Source organism: Ischnura elegans, chromosome 12, assembly GCF_921293095.1.
Source record: "Ischnura elegans chromosome 12, ioIscEleg1.1, whole genome shotgun sequence".
NCBI lineage: Eukaryota > Metazoa > Arthropoda > Insecta > Odonata > Coenagrionidae > Ischnura > Ischnura elegans.
In genome coordinates, this window is record NC_060257.1 from 74,283,759 (window position 1) to 74,307,184 (window position 23,426).

A 23,426-nucleotide genomic window follows, 5' to 3' on the forward strand; every position below is an offset into this window, starting at 1 on the left:
GAAATAAAAAGATATATTGATTATTAAATATAATGAATAAAACGAATCAAGTCAATATTACCTGCGAGAAGAGTCTCTAAGCCTTCAACCTTTTCTAATGCAAGGGCCAAAAATCGATTTCACATCGTCTTGAGGGCCACAATGATATCTAAGACGATGTTGTAATGTGTACCTCCATGTCCGCAGTTGGACATCGCTGCAACGTTTATTTGTGGGTCCTTTGTATATATGACAGTTATCCATGCAACGCTAATTAGTTTGCCATGGATATTGCGCGGATGTCATTTGTTCATGCCGGCAATGTTGTCTGAATGTTTGTCGGATATTGATGCTACTTTTGTAGCGTTAACCATATACTATAAAACCGACCCTAAGTATACGAGCAAGGCTTAGAGCAGGGGCATTCAACCTTTTTTAGCGCAAGGGCCAAAAATTGATGTCACATCGTCCGAAGGGCCACAATGCTCCATGTCACATTACCACCCGTCGATAAAATTAAAAAACATAATCTCAAAGTTCAATAATCGTAATTGGTTTTAAAATTTCAATCGATCAATGCAATTTTTGATATCGTTTGTTTTCGACCAGTGTGTCGGTATTTAGTTTTGTTTTTGTAGTTATATTTTCTCTAGGGGGCGCGGGTTGAGTACCCTTGTTCTAAACGATGGAACCATTTTTTAAAATTCGTATGCGTTATTTAAAGGGGTCGAAGAGTGCCAACCATCATTTTTGGCCGAACTGGGTTGGCAAAATAATATAGGATTCATATCAGTTTAGCTAGGATTAAACTTATTATGTGACTTAACATTTAAATATATAGACTTGATACTAGTGTGTTGAAATTGGTAATTCAATCATTACATAGATTTATGGATCTAACCAAATTTTAAAATGTGAATATCTATATTTTTCATTAAATCAGGATTATTCTATATGATGGATACATTTTTAAAAATTCGTATGCATTATTTATCACCATTTATTGAAATGTACTACATGAAATTGGTGTCACACATAATGGAAGAAAACTTCAAAACTTTCTCTTTTCATTGTTATGCCCATAAGCTTGCTCATTTTGGAATTATACTGGAATAAATACGAAGTTTTGGAACTGGGTCCATCATTTGCGTGGAATCCCTTTTCAATGAAAATTAAAGAAGATACAACTCCTTTTTTTATCCGAATAATCTAGATCTTTCAGGCCGATCAGGGGTAACCTGATTGATGTAATTTTGTACAGTTACATCTCAAAATTTTCTGTTTAGCCAACTTTATTTAATAATCCTGATAACGGTGAACCAATCGTCTGTTGAAGCGTTCCCAATGCATAAAAAATTAAACCGGTAAAAATCATGAAAAGACTTCACGCAAGTATTTGATATGCATTCAAAAAGTTTTAACAATTCTTGTCTAATATTATACGGTTTCATTCTGCGATAAGTTTATTTTTCATTTCGACAAATAAATGGGTGCGGAAATATAATCCCATCACCTATACTGCATTAAGATGAGAATTTTTTTCACCGTATCTCAAGAAAAGCTACTTGCATAATATTCGTACTTTTTAGCTCCAGGATCCTTAAAACTTAATATCATATTTATGCAATCAATTTGACGCAGATTTATTTCTTCCTTGCATAGTTTTTCAATCCCTGATATCAGCATTCTTCTTTAAAAATTGGCTCATGTTGGATTAGTGCAATGATTTCGAGGAATATTAATTTTTCCTCCCCGATTTTACAGTCTTCTCTCCGTCACTATCTTTCCTCTCGCCTGAACAGTATCTTTAATGTTTAACCATCACCATAACAACCTTATTACCCACCCTATCCAGCAAGGGATAAGAAGAGTTGGAGTGGCCAAGGGGATGGAGGGGTAAGATAGAGGGAACCACCACTCCAGAGGCAGCCAGCCCTAGCAGCGGCACTATCGGGAAACCTGGAGGGCAAATATTATCTTTCGCGCCGAGTCCATCGCGGGGAACGGAGTTTGTGCACGTAGAAGCCAAAAGGTGCTGGAAAGGGTAACTTTGCACGGGGTAAGAGGGGATTTTTTCTTATAGAGGAAAGGTTTGGAGATTCGGGTGTGGTGGTTTGTTCGCGGAGTGAGGGAACCTCGGATACAGAGAGAGTTTGACCCTCACAGTGGGGTGGAGGGGTTAAGTCCACAAAGGAAGCCCAGCGCGGCAGTGTAGGGTGTGGCAAGAGTGAACATGGTGTGATCCGAGACGCTGTGTTTGCTATCCCTTCTGGTTCATTGTGCTGCGGGGCTTGCAACCAACCTCGCCTCCGGCTACATCTCCATTACGTGCACACCCCTACGGTTATTACAAACACATACTAACGCTACTATGGCCAGACAGGTATTTCTCGGGCGTGACTTCATGGAATCGACTTAACATAATGAAATGTAAAAAAAGACTTTAAAATTAAACTTAAATTCCTCCTCAGTAAAAATCCAAATTAATCATAAATTTATGTGAAATTATAAAGTATTTTAATTTCATTATGCAGACAGAATTTTTGTTGAAGATTCGAATGTTTTATCGAAAGCGATTATTTCCCAATGCACGGGGAAAATTTTAGCAACATCGTACTAATACATAAACTCATTTCAGGCTTGATTTTGTGGAATTGGATATATCCATGATGGAAGAACACAAATGGTGATTCCTACACTTTTCAATTCCAAAACTCCACAACCACCTCATCAACCATGGCCGGTTGTTGAGTTTTGGAAAGTGTGGGAATTACCATAAGTGTTCTTTCATCTCCGTACTAATAAATTCAGATAATACCTAAAATCACCTGATACTGATAATCAACACAAGATTGTCAAGTCAACAGATAATACATAAAACAATTACAAACAACATCGCGCAAGTGAAAAAAGTTAACAGGAGATTAATCTGGTTTAAATAGAATACAATTCAATATCCAACCAAGGTATGAGCATCGAAAGAATGCTCGTATTATCGATGATAGTTTATATCGACGCACTGTCAAAATCACTTCATTGGGATTCATAAAATCCTAAATCAGCAGAAAATTACTGCGATTTCTCCGTCGAATTTTTTTGCTGGCAATGGAAACCAATGTCATATCCTTAGCTCTTGGTTGGAAATATAATGCTATAAAAATGAGAAGCCTTTGATCTTATTTATCTCCTCAATCGGCAAACTTAATATCATAAAAATAAGAAAGCAAGGGTCATTCAATTCATATTCACACGTGGACATTGACTTGTCTCCTTCCAGAAGAAGACCGATAATCAATCGAAAATTTGAAACTACGCATGTGGGCGTTTATTTTTTGTGCCTTCGTTTTATTGTGGCCTCTCTTGGCATAAACAGAGCAACAGAGGTAGGTAAGATAGCATTATAACGTACTAAAGATGAAGAAGGGAATAAAACTAATGGATACCGGTTTATAAAACAGCTTGAAAACTATACAAATGACTTTTTAATAAGCATTGCCCATTGCAGAAAAGTTTCTCGGGTTTTCCACCGGTTGATGTCGTCCATGTCTCCCGACGTTTCGATCTGCGACTTGATTATCCTCCTCAGGGGATCTTCCGAATGAAGCATCGCCCATGGTTTCTTTGCGCAAACAAACCACCCAAGGTAACCACAGCCGAAGATAAACGATAATATGAAGACTGTGGTATAAAAATATTGACGAAAAAAACATGGAATTTAAGGCATAAATAATCGATTATCTGAAACCGTCATCAATCATTGCTCATCCATCATTGAAAATAAGCATCACCACCTTTAATGGCCCAAAGAGATTTCTAAACGTACACGCTTGCTCTTTCCATCATTTCCGAAATTAGACGTAAGCTCATACACGGAGCGCATTATCCTGAACTGGATAAAAATGTCCTGCATTAGGAGAATGATGGCGCTCCACTGATTTCCAGAGACGACGTGACAGGATTTCGCCCAATTCCGATGGATATTGATTGGTGCCACATATTCCTCGCGCTGGAGATTTCGGATTAGGGATCATATGAAAGCCTAAATCAGTTGATAAAAGATCTATGTGATGATAACTCAAACAGATGCATTAATAAGGAAATCTAGTAATCGCAACTCAGAGAGACATGATGAGATTTGCCAGTCGGCATTACGCATTCTGATTGTAAGAGGTGATTAGTTCCGTCATCTATTCCATTATGCGATCGATGGAATGAAAACAATTATAAAAAAATAGTCGTTCTGGACTCTGTTTTTGGATTTGAAAGAGATTTCATGCTTTGAATCCCCATTTAGTGATTGGGAATGATTAGCAATCGAAACTTTGATTTTTGAAACAATTTCGTCTATCTTTTGAAGCACGATTCCCATAATTCATCGTATTTTTTATCCAAATGTTCTTTGTACGAGATTGTAATCAAATTTCTACCACGTCCGTGCAATCCGCATCAATGTGAAAATAAACTACTTTTTCCTTTATGATCGTGCTTGGAGTTGACGTAACATTAGGTATTTCAGGTAAAACAATTTCATGTGCAGGAAATGCTGACATAAATCTGTCGATTTGCAAAGAAAATTTCACATGGAAGCTGAAGGGTGAGTTAGCCTTTATTTTCGAGCGAGATCGATCTATTTTAAGTTATAGACTACTTTTGCTAACACACACTCTCAATTGCTCAAATCATTCTAAATACGGACAAAACAGATGAAAAACCCCTTTCTAAGTCGAGTTCTTTTGAGAGCCGATACGCAGAAATACTTATATATAAATAATATAGTCTTGAAAAGAAAATCCTCAAAGTGAGAGGTGACCCAGGTAAAATAACTGGCCCCCACCATGAATGTGTGATATACACTCGCCTGTGGCTTAATTCAGGGTGAGCTCTACCTACACCTAACCAATCTAGCCTTAAGATTTAATCACATCCTCATTTTAACTAATTCAATGCGGACCCGATTTTCATGAAAGACATCAGAATCGGCTGATAAAAAATGTTACTTAATTTGTACTAGTTACAGTTCCTTGTACGTGTTTACATATGATTTGAGTAAAATTTTTAATTATTTTTTGCGAAAATCGGTACCACGTCAATATACGTGATCCGTATTTCACGAACGCTAGGCTAAAAAAATGAGCGTGATCACTAGAATTCAAGAAGCGCAAATTTTCACGAAGTTTGCAGTAAAGATATTAGTATCGCTTTGAAGCTGGGTTTTTGTTATTGTTGCCGGGGATTATCATTCGTAAAAGAAAGGAAGTCGAATGTGCAATGGTGGGACCGCGCTGCTCCGAGTAATGAGATCAATATACGAATACGCGTCCAGAATCAAGTGAAACGAATTTTATTTCGGCGAGAGCAAACTATACTGGACTAAAGATAAAATATGTTTCGTAATGTTTGAGAATGAATTGACTTCCTCGGCGGTTACATTGATTAACAAGCATATATTAAAAAATTTCCACTAAATTTAGGCAGAGGATTTGGAATTATTCGAAAGAAACAAATTTTGGATAAATATGAGCTCAAACCTTTATACTTCGACCCACATTAATTACATATAATATACAAATTGCCCAATATATAGCTCAGAATTAATACTTACAAATCTCTTATAAGATACTAGCAGGCTATCCAGCTTCGCTAGGGAAGAATAGTACTCAGAGAAGTGGGAAATTTGGAATCTTCTCTGCCTCCCAATGTATCTTAGGGTTTACACAAAATTAAAGTAAGACGCTGAGCGGAAGACGCTGAACAGTAAACAATTGAAAGTATGATTTTCGTATACTGCACAAGATGACGCATACTTACCTCAGCAAAAAGGTTTACACCTACATGATAAATAGGCAAGTGTAGCATACTTTAGGCAGCGTTTTCCGTCTAGGTGTCTCAAGATGTGTGCTGACCCTGCAGGATGTCAAATAGCAGAAGTTTTATGATGTAACGTAATTAACAGCAATTAGAAACCGACGCGAAGGATGCGTAGGGCTCAACCAAAAGTAGTACTTCAGGGCTCAAGAACATGAGATGCACATGTGTCCTAACTATGGTTGCAATCCGTGCAGCCGTATGAGAATGCATAGCGGACAAACAAACAGGCATCCTCTTTAAATATATAAATGCACATGGAGAGTCAGTAACACATCAATTAGGTTTGACTTCTGATTCTAAGGGACTGTAGAGAGAAAAAGAGGAAGTCCAGAAGGAATAAACGGAACAAAGGAGTGGGCGGTGAGGATATAAAGAGATAATAAAGGGGAAAACGGAGGGATAAGGATGAGAAATAAACCGAGACCGCAAGCAGAATGACTCACCATTAAAATGGAATGCCCCTCGTGTTAACTCCTGCAAACAATCCGCTTCCAGCGACCCCACGCTTCCGTCCAGGCTATCAGTCGTCACCTCACACACTTAACTATCATAGTACCTATAATACAAATTAAAATCATAGGCATTTAGCATTGTAAATTTATCCACGATTTTTAGAGTACTTACATCTAAAACGGATAGGATTCACCTCAAGGAATGGAACCGATTTCGTACTAAAATCTTTATTATCTCATGATTTGAAAGAGGATCATAGGTAAACCTATACATGTAAAGGAAACTATTTACAAAAATGTAAGCTATAACTATTTTAAAAACAATGGGACCTAAAAACCTATATTTTCACATGGATTATTCCTTTAATCCATCGCATCTTTTAAAATAATCAAGATTTAGTTTGTTAAGCTCCATAAAAATAATTCTTTTTAACTTCGATCCCAAATAACTCAACGGGAATCTCTGTCTCTCTTACAGCTTGAGTAAAAATCACAGAATAATGGTGAAGGAAATAAAATATTTAACCGTGCATGAAAGCACGATAGGTGCAGGAAGAATTCTTTGTCCAATGATTAGTCAAATCACGACACATCTCCCTAGGCACAACTTAGTAGAAGTAGTACCTCTTAGCAGAAGTTCATCTTAACCAAAGCTAGAGCTAGTTGGATCGCCCACGTATTCAGATTTTATGTAAGAGTGCTCCCTCTATCAAACATCATGTTTTAGCATAACTCCTTCACAAATTTAAGATAGAATTCCAATTATTCCCTCATGAATTACTAGCACAGTTCTGTGTACGGTGATTATTCCATCAGGAGAGAAAATAGTAGCATGTGACCACACTACAGACCACTTCTAAATAATTTATACTTCGCATTTCCACACAATGAGCCTATACAGGAGCGGTATCAGGTACAACGGTTTCTCACAGTCAAACACAATTCCCCTCCTCAGTTCTAAGCCATTCACCAGCGAGCCATTCTGTTACCCCTTACGAGATACTTTTCCCCAAAAACGCTCCGAGAAAAAATAAGGCAACGATAACAATAAAGGCACGATAGGGGTTGGGGGGCGCAGAAACCGATTCGGAATCGCTGAGGAGTCGATGACGACCAGTTGTTTTAACGGCTGTTTCCGAGTTAGTGCTTAGGGTTGCGTTAAATGCCTCACCCACGCTACGGCCCAATTCGACTCGCTTCTCATTCCCCACCAACGCGGCCAGGAAAGAAGGCGAGAAAACCTTCCTTTTCGTGTGGGCAGGCATACTTTTCCATCCCTACACCACCACATCCGTCTCCCAACCCGTTTCTACGGGGGGAAAAAATAAGAAAACAAACCACCATCAGCAATTCCCATTGCATTATGGATCACGAGGGAGGGAAGGGGGGATCCGGATAAATATGGCGGTTGAGCGCAAGCCAACAGAAGAAAAGCGAGCCCTCGAGAACATTCTCAGCACACCATCGGCTTTAGCGGGAACGCAATAAAAATGTATCGTAAGGGTTGGTTGGTTGGTGGGGGAGATAGCGGCTTGGGAAAAAGAGATGGAGAGGTTAATGTTTTTTTGCGAGGAGTTAAAAGTTGTTGGAGCGATCTTAGTACGTGTTGTTACCGCCGTAGGGTGTTCAGGAGATACCCTCTTCCTCTCTCCCATGAAATTGTCGATAGATTTTAACCCATTCCCGCCCAGAAAACTTCCCTCTTGCGATTGTGAAGATACTTAGGTAAGTATGTTTCCCTTGTGGTTGTCCTTAATGATCCAGTTTAATATTTCAATGATGCATCAACTTGTTACTGCTGAGTGATATATCTGCATGTCAGTATTCGGTAATCCTATGAAATATTTCAATGGTGCATCAAATTGTTTATTTTATGTGATCCGTAGCCATATAGCCACGTGGTCGTCTTTGGTAATCCAGTGAAATATTTTAATAAAGCATCAAAATGTTTCTTCAAAACGACCTTTGTCCATATTGCTACACTGGCTGTTAACGAGGTCAGGATCTTATCTTGTTCAATTTCTACGAGTGACCGTAATAAAAAAGGATAAATATTTAGGGCAATTATATTCGGGGATGAAGGGAATTAAAAAAAAGCAACTATGCCAAGGTCTTACGACAATGTGTTCACGATAATAGCTGACCTATTGGTCGATTCGTTTTTCGAAAATCCAGGCATATTGAATGAATTTCCTTGCACACAAAGTCCCCAATTTAAAGTACCTAAGCATTTTCATTGCTATGAAAACATCTGTATGTTATGTCTTCATTCTTTTATTACGGTCGGAAAATAATGAACCACAAGAGTACAGAAGAATTCACCGTGAAGTTCATAATTTTTTATTCCCCAAAATTATTAAGACCTGTAAAATTAATACCAAATGTTTGCATAAAAATGGCCCAAATGCAATTCCTATCCATACTTGCACTGCCCATTGAAAACTTTTGAGATAATGCTCAACTTCCAGGGCCCCATCTTCGGCCATACTATCCTTTCTAACCAGCTTTGTGTTGACAGGCTCGATGCTGGGAGCAAATCCACACCTATTTGGCTTTCCCGCCGGATTACACAAACAGCAACGCGTAGGTCATATTTACACGGAAAGAGAAAGGAAGACGAGGGAGCTGACAAACTCACCCCTCTGTACATTTCCGAGAAGACTCGGGTCCGGTCTTCGTATTGCTACGGCTATTTGCTTGTAGTAACTCAGTGATGCCGAATTGGAGAGATTTTACATTCTTGGTTCCCAGCAGATATTTCTCGGTACATGCCTCCTTCAATTGTGATTCCCAAGCCTTTGCAAATAAGCTCTTGTCACCACGCTCAGCAGCAAATATGCCGGTCGAACTTATCACACCATCAGACTCAAAACCCTGAGAAACATATAATCCACGATTTCAGGCTTAACTGTGTGAAACCTTTCCACTATGGGAAAAGAAATGATTAACTTAGGTTCACTAATATATCTGAAAAAACACCTGTGTTTTATAATATTGTCATCGTCACTTGACGATGTAATGTAATGAAACCCGGGTCGTGCTTTTTCAAATATATTAGTAAACTTAACTAAGTAATTCTTTATTTTCCACCAGTGATAAATAGCAGAAGAAATGAAAATTTAAAAAAATTATGCATTAATTGTACATTCAAATCTTCCAGTGGCCAAGTTTTAATTAATAGACTCTGTCCAAAAAATATATTTCAGGGTACTGGAATAAACATATGAAAGCATTGTCAAGAAAACCTATTAGCTTTTCACCTTCTAAGATCATACCTTTACGCTCAGGAGAAGGCCACGGAGTAATTTACGACTTTGATTGAGCAGAATCGTGTATTCAATATTTACGAGTAGGAGGTAGTGAGCGGTTACCCTTATATTTCACCGTTGCTTGAGATACGGAATACTCCGCATTAAGTAAAATCAGTAATAAGCGAAAATTGATTTATGTTAGGCCTACCTTTGTGGAAAACTGTAAATCCTTGATGAAAGGAGAAAGCTTTTTCCATAAATTAAATAACAATGCGTGCAACCGCGTTGAGGCATAACAAATGATTTTGGGGTATATAAGGTTCGGGGTATAAAAAGGTTTTTCATTATTTCAGCACCGTGGTGATATGCAATACCTATCGGTGATGATGCATCTGAGGGATAATACTAGGAAAAGTGGTTTTAACATTGTCACTAAATATTTTTTACTTTGATTGTTAAGCTGGTATAGAGTCACCTATAAATAAACCATCTTTTCAATTTCACGAGAAAGTGCGTGGAGAACAGCCACCCCCTTGATAATCCGCATCTGATATGATTATACCTCTGTGTCTTGAAACATTTATAAAAATTATCAAGGAAAATACTATGCTTTGTTCGTTGATCTGTGGCAAGCTGACCACGCTCTGTACACATATTTGTACCCGTGAAGGCAGTTTTACACGGTAAAAGTACGTGCACAATCTTACTTGTATGCGAAAATGCAGTCAAAATTGCGTCGTGTAAAGCGGTGAATTATAAGAACGCATGCTAGGATGTATGGAAGTAGAATGAAAAAAAACCGTTATAATTTCATCCCTGCAATCACGAAATTCCACACCGCAATGAGAAATTAATGCAGTTCAAACCAGCGCAATCCTATACCGCGTGTAAAACGGTCTTTAAGGCCGTTTTACACGAAGCACAGCATTCGCAATCTGACGTTTGTACGAAAACGCGATCAAATTTGCGTCGTGTAAAGAGGTGAATTGCTGGAACGCATGCGAAAATGCATGGATGTCATGTGGTGAAATAGCCCCTGCTCTAATTTCAAGCTTTTATTTCTCGCAATTTTATCTAATTTCTCGCAATTTTAAAATTTTTTTCAGTGCTAACCTGCGCAATGACATGCCCCGTGTCAAACGGCCTTGATATATATTATCAGTAAGAGAATATGGTTATAAATGTTAGTGTCTTCAATGCGGAGTTGTAGAAGACACTAACATTTGGTGTGAGTGAAAAATGTAACTTCAACTCAAGACACTTCATTTAATTAACATCACATCAGAAGAGTACAGAGTAAACATGAATATATTTGGTCGCTAAGCAATGAAAACCTGAAAATTACAATAACAACAATAAATTATTATTATAAATAAATTATATATATAAATAAGTTATTGCGGTAACTTCAGAAAATTTTAATCGTGGAACATTTTACGCCCTGACGTTAGGGTAGTCTGGAGCTGAAGGCGGTAATCAATCGCAATCTTGATCCAGGGATGTGTGAGTTAGGATGAGAAAACTATTTAGCGAGGGTGACATCTATCTAGCGCTCGATGGTGAATGACGCTCATTTGGTTTCTTTATCCCGTTATTGTGTACTCCTGGACGCTGCTGTGCTTTGAAGACTCCGCCCTTACAAATTGGCACCCGCTGCCATCCCCCATCCTATTCTTACCAATCCTCACCTCCCTGGCACCCGGTAATTGTGCCTTCTCCTATTTCACACCATCTCGAATGGCACGATTTCCTAATCTCGTTTGCTCGGGTGGCCACAATCCTCGGCGCTCGCCATCCAGCACATGGACGTGGTGCCGCTAAATGGCTTAAGCTCAGGCTGCAACGGCCGTTCGGTAGATTCATCTGAGGGGCACGTTCAAGCTCGTCACAGAAGGAAGTTGAGTGAAATGCTTATCAACCGGCACCGATCTTTTGATCCATCTTGCACCGATTACAATTCCCTTGAGATATTCCATTATTTTACATGATTTAATGCAATACATGCTAATAGTCATTTATTTTTTTAAATTTACAGTCACCATCATCATTAGCCACCTACCCTATGATTGACTTGACACAGCTCATTATTCCTCTCTCCTATCCGCTGGTCTTTTTATAATGACGTGTTTCTTCTCTTTTACATCGTTGATAACCTATCTTGTGTAAGTCATCGAAAGCCGTTCTTTGACTTTCTTCCCTTCCACCTGTCCTTCTACAATTGTTACTGCCCTATTTCTCCTTCTGGTTTTTAGAAGAGTACTCTTTTTTCCACTCTTCACTTTTATATTTATCCTATAGTAATAGTGTTATTATTGCTAATATATAATTGTGCTATTATACCTTTACTTCGGGGCTTCAACAAATAACTAAGAACTAACACATACATCCATGCCCTGGATAGGGGCTAGCTACCTCGGCGGGACTCGAACTCGCGACCTTCATGTTGACAGAAAATGATTGTACCCTGCCGCGTAAGAGGCCAGATGTTACAGATTTTTACTGCCCTAAAATTGTGAAAGGTTGAGTACCTATAAAAAGTGAGTAAGTCGGTTTTGAAGTTTCTAACATACCGCTAAAAATGGCGCACACGACTACTAGGAATATAAGACACCTCAGACAAAGATACTCTCATACAATATGATGATGAATTTTCCTAAATATGTTTAGAGATAGCAATAACCTTAGAAATCTATTGCGCTGTAAAATAGCACAGTAAAATCTAAGTTATATTTATATAACCTGAAATCTACTAAAAAAATATTTTTTTAATCAAATGCTATTGCATTAAAAATGCTAAATACACCAAAGGATGAAGTTCGCCATGAAAAAATATTTGACTTATTGTTAGCCGAGATTTGAATAATAAAATATTTCTTCTGTCTTGCTTAAATTCTGCCCTCTATATACCGTTAAATCCATTCTTCTTGCCTATTCAAAAGCCCAGGGCAGTCAGCTGATCTTTAATGCTTATTCACAGATTTAGTATACGGATCAATGGTGAGAATGATTGGCAGACGTGGGAAATATAACAATGGTGGAACCAGGAAATAGAACCCTCTTGAGTCAAAAGAAAGGAAGAAAAAGAACCTCAGTGGACGAAATGATCCCACAGAGTGAGACGAAAGAAGGAAGATGCACTCAGCTCCAATCACATCGCTTTTTTTCGTACCAAAATTGCCCCGTTTTATCTACTCCTCTCCCTCGAGTGGCCAATTCGACCGCCACGCCGTGACCCCCCTCCCCCTTTGCCCAACCGGCACGTGACCACCGCATGCCTCATAACCGGATTTGGCCGGATGGCATTAGCAAAGGGAGCTCCCCATACATATACACACACGTATATGAGAGGGGGTAATTCAGTCGCAACTCCAGGGTGCACATGCCACCCTGCTCGGGTGATTTTTTTAATGCGCGCTGGGCCGGGGGGAGATTCTTTTTCGAGCGAAACCTGATACCCGCGAGAAATAACTCGAATCGCCATCCACCCCAACTCAATCAATCAACCCTGGCTAAATTTTTCATGACAAGCCGGCACACTCCCAACCAGCTTCCCCGTCCCGTACCTCATTCCTGTGTGTCCACATGAAACACGCGCTCAAAAAAAATCATACCCTGTCGGTTTGATCTTCATTTTTTTCAAAGCTTTTTAGGTCCACTCTACCTCCCCACTATTTCTCCGAAATCGCTTATCTGCTTGAAAAATCAAGGGTAATTATCCCCAGCGTGAAACGTGGCGAATATTTGACGAGCAAATCTTGGATGAAAAATTTAGCATTTAATGCCATAATTGAGTTACCCGGGGCCGGCTTCGAGCGGGGATTTTGTAAAAAAAAAAGGTAGCAAAGAAATTCATTGATCTCCGAGGCGTTAAAGAATCGCTCATTTATGTGAAGTTCTCATCACATGATTTTAAAAACATGGAGTGTTCTAGTAATTTTAAGTGGAGAGCATGTAGTCATGATGGCCAAGAAAAACCTCTGAGGGTAAACCAGTTACAAACGGGTGTTCAGAATTCAGAATTGTCTTCATCCATTGTCAATGTACATATGGTATTTATATGAAAATATTATTAATGGTTCTATGAGTTTCAAGTGTAAGCATAATTTTATATCAAGGTGGGACAACGATTGAAATGGGCTTTAAATAAATTTAACGGTCTTTATAACTTGCTCGTAACACAAGAATACCATTGATCATAGCCATCAGTCAACTGCAAACTCCTTACTTAAGTACTACATGTTATTTACTCTTACTGACCACCAAAAAAGGTTATCTTACTTCATTTAGGCCTATAAAATTCGCAGGTGTATATTTTTTAGTAATTGACTCAAGTACCCGAGATATTTCAAACCTAAATTAAGCCATGCCATCTCCCATCTAGAAAGAAATATTTTTTTATTCCATTGAAATAAAAACGGCTAAGGATTTAATCAATCGTATACAGAAAAACTATTATAGCAAAAAAAGCATTTACCTCTGTCTGTAAATTTTTATCTTCCATATCCCACGACTTGAAAAATCTTGGATCCTTTAGTTCACAACGGTTGCTGTGGTTATAAATGTGTACAAATGCGCGTTATTTTATTTAGTACGTCTGAAAAATCCAAGTATTTCAAAAAGTAAATACATTCTATTTATTATAGAATTGCCATGAGAAAAAATTCCCCTGGACCGGGAATCGAACCACGGACCTTTGGCTTTCCGGGCCAATGCGCAGACCACTACGCTATCCAGGTTCCTTAATTCCCATGGCAATTATACCGAGGCTCATGGCACTAGATTACACTCGCGTTGCCATCCTTGATGGACCGCGAGGGCCTAACATCTAGTGCCATGAGCCTCGGTATAATTGCCATGGGAATTAAGGAACCTGGATAGCGTAGTGGTCTGCGCATTGGCCCGGAAAGCCAAAGGTCCGTGGTTCGATTCCCGGTCCAGGGTAATTTTTTCTCATGGCAATTCTATATTTCACCGCCGTTCACGCGGCAGGGTTTGAAATATTACACATTCTATTTATTATTTAGAGTTAGATCGAATAGATTCTATGAAGGAAATGAAAGAGTTTTCAAAATACATTGATTTTTCAGAGATGCTAAATAAACTAACGCTCATTTATATATATTTATAACCTCACCAACAGCTGTGAACCAAAGTTTCCTTGAATTTTCAATACGTGGGAGATGGAATTGAAGATCAAAATGTACAGAAAGAGTGAAATGAAATATAGCAAAGTTATTACTATACATTTTTTCCATGTAAGATTGAGTAAATCCTAGGCTATTTTTATTTCAATGGAATAATAATAAGTACTTCCTTCTAACTTCAAAACTGATGTAAAAAATGATTTTCCGTGCCGAATATCTATATTTATATCAGCCACATTTTCATAGTCAGAAGTTAATGGTGAAAATTAAAATTTGATAAGTTCTAAGATTTTTAAGCAGCTCAGCTTGAACCCATAGTTACCACAGAGGGAAAAAGTCATAAAAATATGATCAACATAAAAACAACATAATAAAGAAATAATAACGACTCCGTTTACGGACCGACGGAGAAAATCGAGAATATCGTGCCAAAAAAACCCTCTTGACAATCGCCCTCCCAAACATTTCAACTCTTGGGCTTTCAAATTACAATCAAATCTCACGGCTTACTTGGCCAATAGGACTTGGCATTCATTCCGCACTTGCGCACTCTCGACCACTCCCCTGCCCCCCTTCAAAGGGAGCAGTCCTCCCCTAGATACTACTAACGGAGAGCCCCACTTCACACCCCCAGTCTACTTAAAACACCCCTCTCCGCCACCCCCCTAAATTCGTACAGAGTCGTCGGCCGACTAAGGGCGTAGCGGCAGCAGGGCGGTGGCTTCTGTTTTAACTGTGGCATGGGGGAGGGGTGGAAGGAATATTCGGGGTGGGGGGGCAGGGCGGAGCTTTGATTACTCTAGTACCCTCGCCCCCCGACGTCATAATAACCTCGCCTCTGTTCCCGGCGACGCGACGGCGTAGATTGTGGGGGCAGTTGGAAGCGCCCGCTGCGGTATTCTTCTAGGGCTGACTAGATAGCCATCGCCCATTATAGAGGCAGAGGAGGGTTGGTAACATCATGAGTAACTAATGTTCATTATATCATTTATTATTAATTCATTCACAAAGTGAATGAAAGTCATCCTAATTAGCAGAATTTCATTTTTGATAAAGCTTAAAGCCAAATCATCATATACTTAATTTAAGCCACAAAGCTCGGGTAAATCATTGAAATCCATTATATAGGGCTTATATATAGGGCGTATAGGAAGCGTTATAAAGATTTTGAGAGAATAAGACTGGGAGCGGTTGGAGACTCGCAGGCTGCGCGCTTGGCTTAGATTGCTCAGATTGTGCAATTGGGCATAAATATCTTCCGGAGATACACGGTGAGCAATATATTATAACCCCACTACATTTCCTTCCCGACTGATACGGTAAAATAAGATAAATGTATTTCCGAACGGATAGTTATGTCCATTTGTTTTTCCCCCACACGATGAAGGACTTTAATAAATGCTATGCGAAACTTTCCATTTTAAATGTAAACGGCTGGTCTCCTAACATCCCCCGCCACACGCCTAATGAGGCGACTTGAGGGGAAGTATGTAAATGTTGATGTGGATTAAGATCTTCTAAGTCTAACTGGGCATATTTTATATTATTTTTCATACTATTCTTCCATTAACAACCAAATACGGCGATTTTTTTTAGTTTTATCTCTTAAATGATAATACCGAATTCATCTCTGAAGTAGCAGTGAAAAAGTTGTTATCTGAAAAATAAAAATTCGAATCTAAATTCCACTAACAACTATTTTCCACAAAATTGTTCATTCATATCGTAACATTTTTCAATTTAAGGTGAAAAAAGCATTAGCAAAAAGGAAGTCTACCTGGCTATACTTTATATTATTTTTCATACTATACTTCTATTAACAATCAAATACGGCGACTTTTTTAGTTTTATCTCTTAATATGTAATACCAAATTCATCTCTGAACTATTGGTGAGAACGTTGTGATCAGAAAAACAGAAATATGAATCTTAGTTGCATTAATAATTATTTTTCACAAAATCGTTCATTGGTATGGTAATAATTTTAAATTTAAGGTGAAAAACTCATTAGCAGGCCAATATTTCCATAGCTACTGATTATTACTAATGATATTATGGATTATAAGTCAATGAGGAGAGGTATAGTTGTCAGGGTAATAGAACCCTACGCTTCTCAACGGAACCCGTACCCTCAACCAAACCCACGCCCAAAATCATCCCCAAACCTCATCCTACCATTCATGCCTCCCGCACACTAGAAAAGATAAAGCTCCGGGTGTCTGAACCACAATCGCGCCCTTTTATATTCTTTTTCACTTTTATTTTTAATCATGCATTTCACACCGAAAGCCCCCCATAATTCTATCTCGGCATCTCCAAACCCCTCGGATCGGATCCCTCACCGTTCTTCTCTCCAGGAGTTAATTTAATTTGCATTCTATCACCTCTATCCTTCTCCACTCTTCAAACCATCTTCCACACGTCTTTCCTACTTCCCCTCTTTCTTATTTCTTCCCTTTTGTATTCCCAAAATCACATTTCTCACACTAACTCCGTTCTAGAAGAATTATGCAAAACTATCCTATTCATGGAAGCTTTATCTCTCCACATACTTTTTTTTATTCAACTTTATAACCCCGTATACAGCGGGGGGCTACAACAAATACCAATGATGCATCACAAATATCCATGGCATGGATAGGGGAAACTTACCCAGGCGGGACTCGAACCCACGATCTTAGGGTTATCAGGTTTGAACTGTAACCTGCCGCCAGCGAGGCCGAAGCCTTTATCCTCTCAAAATAATCACGGGATCATTTTTGCGCAAATGAAGGGAATTGCGCTAATGGTATGAGCATATTACATTCTCCATCAGGTCTTTAAATGGCGATAGAGGCAATTCTGTTCAACATCTATGAAAAGGAGCTAAAAACCGTTGCTGTCAATTAGAGCACATTAGTATTGTCTGTGTGAGTTTTGAAAGGTAACGCGGTAGCCTGATGGGTATATGGCTTGGCTGCTGATCGAGAGGTCCTGGGTTTAAATACAGTTTTGATTTCATGTAATATGTGCGAGTTTAGCCTATTTACCATAGTGATAGGAGATGCTGGTATAGCTGGCAGGCCCATCGCCCAAGGCTTTTGGGATGGTGAAAGAATCAATCGAGATCCTGCCGGAAAAAAGAAAAATTTTTAACCGGTGTAAAGAGTTCCACCTAAGCCAATTATGGAACCCAATCATTAGGCTCATCCACCATATCCCATCCGGCTTGACCCCTGGGCAAGCGTATGCAAACTCTGTAGTCTCTATCCCTGCATCAGACTGCCCTGAAGACGATGAGCAACGCTGACGTCGAAACGTTGGTGTTCTTCGAAACGTTGGCAACGATGGAGTTTTTAACCCGAATGGAAACCCGATAAACATTCAATAAACATTTTACTGGATTATACTACTAATTAACTGAGTGTCTAGCTCCAGTCAGACTGCCCTGAAGACCGGAAAACATTCAATAAACAATGTACTCATGTCATCAAGGGCAAATCCAGGATTGTTTTCTGGGGGGTCAAAAAAGTCTGGCAGGAAAACAGTTTTCTGATATTTAAGATTAAAAACAACATACAACAATTACTATACGAAATTATCTCTTTATTTTAATATGGAAGTCATTAATATGAAATAAAATGACCGAAGCTCCATAGTGCATACAGCAGAAAGAACATAATGATAACCGTTTTAAAAATCTTATCTATTTTTTGAGCATCTGGATTGTCACGTGCCCCCGTACCCCTTAAAAACGCATATGCGTATTATACTACTAAATAACTGATTGCTCAGCTACAGTCACACTTATCACAATAAGACAATAATCTTGGATTTGCTCTTGATAATGCGAGTACATTGCTTATTGAATGATTTTCGACCATCAAGACAGTCTGACTGGAGCTGGACACTCAGTTAATTAGTAGTATAATATGAGTACATTGTTTATTGAATGTTTTTCGGTCTTCAGGGCTGTCTGAAAATGAAACTTTTTGAAGCGTTGATGATAATGGAGTTTTTAACCCAAGCAGAAGCCCGAGAAATATTTAGTGCCCACGTGCTACGCCGGAAAAGATGTTCTTCACAATTATATCTTCCTTGTCTATCCCACCCATGAAATTCAAGCTCAAGAAGTCATTCCATTCCTTTCATCCGCACCAAAACTTCCTCGTTGATCACAACGGACGGTTCGAGTGTATAAATCCCCTCCCCTCCTCACTCATTCCCCTTCAACCCCCTCCCCTCCCTCCAATCCAATCAAGTTCTTCCCAATTTTCGCCCCGAGCTTGTTTTATCCTCTCGAATTTTTTTTTCCTCGTTTTCCATTTTCCCTAAATGCTTCCGTCTGCCCTTCACCATAAATCTCTCTCACTTCAAAAACCTTCGCCGAAGCCGCGCGTCTACCCTCGCTTCGTTTTAGCGAGCATTTTTTTTTCATCCTCGACGAAAATCAACGATTCTCCAATCTCATTCTTCGTTCCCAACGCTTGCTACGACTACGTCACTGCTTGGGATGACATAAAAGCATCGGCTAGACTTGATAGATTCAAAAATAATATTTTTATGTAACTCACAGTATTTGTTTACTAATCTACCGGTTTTGATTTTTCAGGTCATTATCAAAGTTAAAAAAACCTTCTCTTTAACAACCTAGACCAGCTAACTATATCAGCATCTCCTATTATCATAGATATGCTAGAAGTGCTCATATGGTACGAAATCAGATCAGTATTTATGGCTATTATCGATGGCCAATCCTAAGGTCGTAGGATTTAGACCCGAAAAAGTTATAAGTATCATGATGATGGAGAGCAAAAAAGGTCATCTACCTCTTGATAATGACAATGTGACAAAGTTGATTTTTGATTCTATCATGTCACCATTCCACGAAGTTAACCTTGCAAAGTATTGATTTGAAGACTAGACTAACTTTAAAATTCATTTTGAACAACTTACACGTGGAAGATATTCTCTGATGGCCATGTGAATCAATTTGAACGTCGCATTTAGTTGTGTATTCTAATTTCTAACACAGGCCGTCTCACTGATGAATGATATAATAGAAAAAAAGAAGAGAGGAAATAGTCTTTTTACCTAGGAAGCCAAATTACTAACACTGGATGCATCAAGAAACAAATTGTCCGTAAAATAGCACAGGCGAGGAGAACTTTCTACAAGACGTTGGTTCGCTGAGCAATAGTGGTCCCCAGACATGCCACACAAGGCCACACCATCTATGGAAACGACACGAAAATTCTCACCAGAGAAAAACATCGAAACGAGAATCTTTCGGTAAGGCTTGGAAATTAAAAAGCGTAGGAACAACTTTTATAGAGACAACGGACAGAATATAAGCGAAACACGGCTTCCAAGGAAAGAGAGAAACACATCTGCTACACTCTCATCCAGCAGCCATCACCTAAAAACTGATGCATAAATATAGGTGAAACAATCATTAGCGCTGATACGTTCTCTCGCATAGGAGAAGAAACGTTTGCCATTTTATCACTTTGCGTGGTACGATCGTAATAATACGCCACGTGAAATCCTTCGCTTTTCGCTACGGGCTAGATATTACGCATCCTTTTGAAAAATGGTAGTATACCATATTTTAACAAAGTGGTACCAACCTCTAAAAAATCAAATGAAAAAAATAAAAACAAAATTCATTCTTTAAAATGATTCCAAACAACTATTCTTCGTATCAAAGGCCGGCTGTTTAGAAATAACAGTATAAAGTAATTAATCATATAAATTAAATAACATCATAAAGTAAATAACAGTAATAAAGCATTGAAAATGGCCAGCGCTGGGGTACAGATCTACAACGCTAAGATCAGCACGGTAAGTGTTAAAATCTTGACACGGGTCATCCCAAAAGACAAAAATATTGACGAACGTGGACCGCAAAAGTTTTTTAAAAATTTATATCCACTCTCATTTCCTCGTATTACCCTCAGATTTCGATCTGAGCTAACTCTTCCTAATTTTTCCCTCCGAGAGTGGATGACGTCCTCTCCTTCAGGCTACTCTGTGAATATCTTTCCATCTACTCCCCCGTGCAACCAACTCTACCTTTTTCTGACGCCATCTCTGACCGCCACTGGTCTCACGCAAGATCTCTTTTCAAAGTCTGCCAGCAGACCACGCAACCAGATGACCCCTTGCCGGTTTTAATGGGTTGAAAGGCGATGCCGGTGTCGTCTGCGTCACAGCAAGTCACAGCACAAATTACTTTTCTCTCTCATTCAGAAAAGTATCTAATGAGAGGGTCGTTCCGCTGACTGAATCAAGAGAGACTCCCCCAGAAATGGACATTTATTTCCGAGAGTGATTCATGGAATTCAAAAATAAAGAACGAATTAGAAAACCTCACGGAATGAGTATTAAATGTCGTGTTGAGTATTCTGCGTGATTTGACGTTTCAAAAAAATTCATTCATCCCGGCAATGAGATCTCTCTTAAGAGGTGTAGTTAATATATAACCACCGAAACCTGGCGAAACCGTTATAACTAATTTATGCAAGGATTATGAGTGAGAAAGGTAGAAAGAGAAAGACAACAGACGCAAAAAATGAAATGAGATATATACAACGCTCAGGAGGAGGAACTTTAACGTGACGAATGAACAGGTATGGACAATTCGTAAAATTTTCTAACTAAACCTACCGAACTTAAAAAAAACCGTAATGATAAAAACAACTACGTGATTTCAGGCATCCATTTTTGGCATACATTCAAGAATATTCATTCGTAAGCATCAGAAAATATGCACTACCACGTACGGTATTATTAGCAATACACGGCACATAAAATTTTTATACCATTTCCATTCCATTTCAGACACCAAATAAATAACTTCAAAATGATCATAAATAACAATTTCAACAGCAAAGAGTTGGAATAACTTTCAAAGAAAAGATAGAAGTAATTTATTTTATAACTGCATTGTAATTTAATTTGAGTAATGTCGATTTTTTTTAAGTATGTAGCTTTTACTGAAGCTTTGAGTAGTTCCCCAGCGGTTAATAGGATATGTCGAGCCGTTAAGTTCCTTTCAGCAATGCATTCTAAGGATAAAAAAGCTATTCGAGCAAAATAAAGTACCTATTTTACGTACACTCAATTCATTTGGGTGGGACTATTATGATGAAAACTCTCTTGTAAAACCCTGAAAGGTAAACTTAAATATAATGTGCTTACAATTTCATATAATTGGCAATTATATTCAAAAGTAACTTAATTTGCTTGCGTTAAATCATGCTATTGTATAACTACAAGCTAGCAAGACATTCACTCAATATCAAACACATATATAATGCAGCATGATATCACTGTAAATCTGTTTCTCAATAAGATGAGGGAAAAATGTAATTGTATTCTAAATTTGAGCAAAGTGAAGAACGCAGAAATAATCATGAGAACAGGGCGACATACTGCAAAAAAATATATTTTTACCAAGCCAATGCCAATTTAGCCAACAAGGTATTCCCATTCAAGTTTCCTCACACCACAATCCCTTACATAATCTCACTGATATTATGCTTATGTACGCTCACTAAAAGATTGCACAATAAATACAATTCAAGTCTCACTACCTCATCATTAAGTGTGAGCAAAGTGGAGAACACAGAACGATACAATTCGGGAAAACCAGAGTTTTTTTCCCCCTTGGATTGAAAACTTTTCCTTTTCCAAGGCTCTCTTTTTTTATAACTCCCAGAATCTCACCCTCGGTGACCCTTAGAGAAGTTCCCTTTGCGGCAGACGCCTGGGATCTCTACCCACACCCTAAGTGTCGCGCGTACGGCTGGAATAATTCTATTAGTGTGATTCCCAACCGCTAGGCTACTCTGCCTCCACCCTTCCTCTCAATTTGCGCGCCACTCTCAGACCCATAAAGCTCTTATTTCTTTTCCATTCACACAACCACGCAGGCGAATATAGATATGACTCATCTCCACGAGCTATTTCTCATCTAATTAATGCCAGTGATAGATGCAATCTTATTTCAATGTTAGAATATTTAAACTACATAAAAGGGCGGTTGCAGCAATTTCCAGAATTTTCAATTTAACTTCCTGCATAACTTATTCTATAAAATTTAAAATATTTATTTTCACATTTGCACTGATCAAGGAAACTGTGATATATGCCAAATCTCATCAACACATATTTACCCTAAACAATCAAGAATTAACTATTTATCTCTCCAATATTTCCATAACTGGTAGTTTATCTACATTTTTTATTCCTCAAAGGTTTTATCCATTTCTTTGAGCTTTTAAGAAATTAGTCATTTTAATAGTGGCTGCATAAAACCATGATCAAATATTTGTGAAATCATAAATGAATAGTTTAGAAGTGATCAAATGCTTTCCACAGGACAGGAAAAATATGGAATCATTTTCGCGCTTATCAAATATTTTTTTATATCTCTCTCCGTTATTTCATTTATCCGTCATGCATTTTTTCAAATGTAAACAAAAATATCGCACTGCCCACTAATTTTATTCAACAGTTTAAAACACGTATTTTGATTGGCTTTCGATCAGAATCATGTACTTGATGCCTTACAATAATCATCAGTACCTGATTGTTTTCCTGATGATGATTGCAAGGCAATCGTAATACGTGTTGTAAACTATTAAATAAAATCAGGTAATTAATGCCTAAAAATCAGGTACTGATGATGACTGTAAGGCATCAAGTACCGAATGATGATTGCAAGGCAATTAAAATACGTGTTGTAAG

General features: G+C 38.4%; 1 protein-coding gene and 2 non-coding genes across 3 annotated transcripts in view; 2 read left to right on the plus strand and 1 right to left on the minus strand.

Annotated features, from left to right (window-relative positions):
• Positions 1-23,426, plus strand: part of LOC124169458 (zinc finger protein Gfi-1-like) — a 91,329-nt gene that overhangs the window by 27,320 nt on the left and 40,583 nt on the right. The gene's annotated exons all lie outside the window — the stretch shown is intronic.
• Positions 14,214-14,286, minus strand: Trnas-gga. The gene has a single exon. It is a non-coding gene; the product is annotated as a tRNA-Ser (tRNA).
• On the plus strand, positions 14,419-14,491 carry Trnas-gga. The gene has a single exon. It is a non-coding gene; the product is annotated as a tRNA-Ser (tRNA).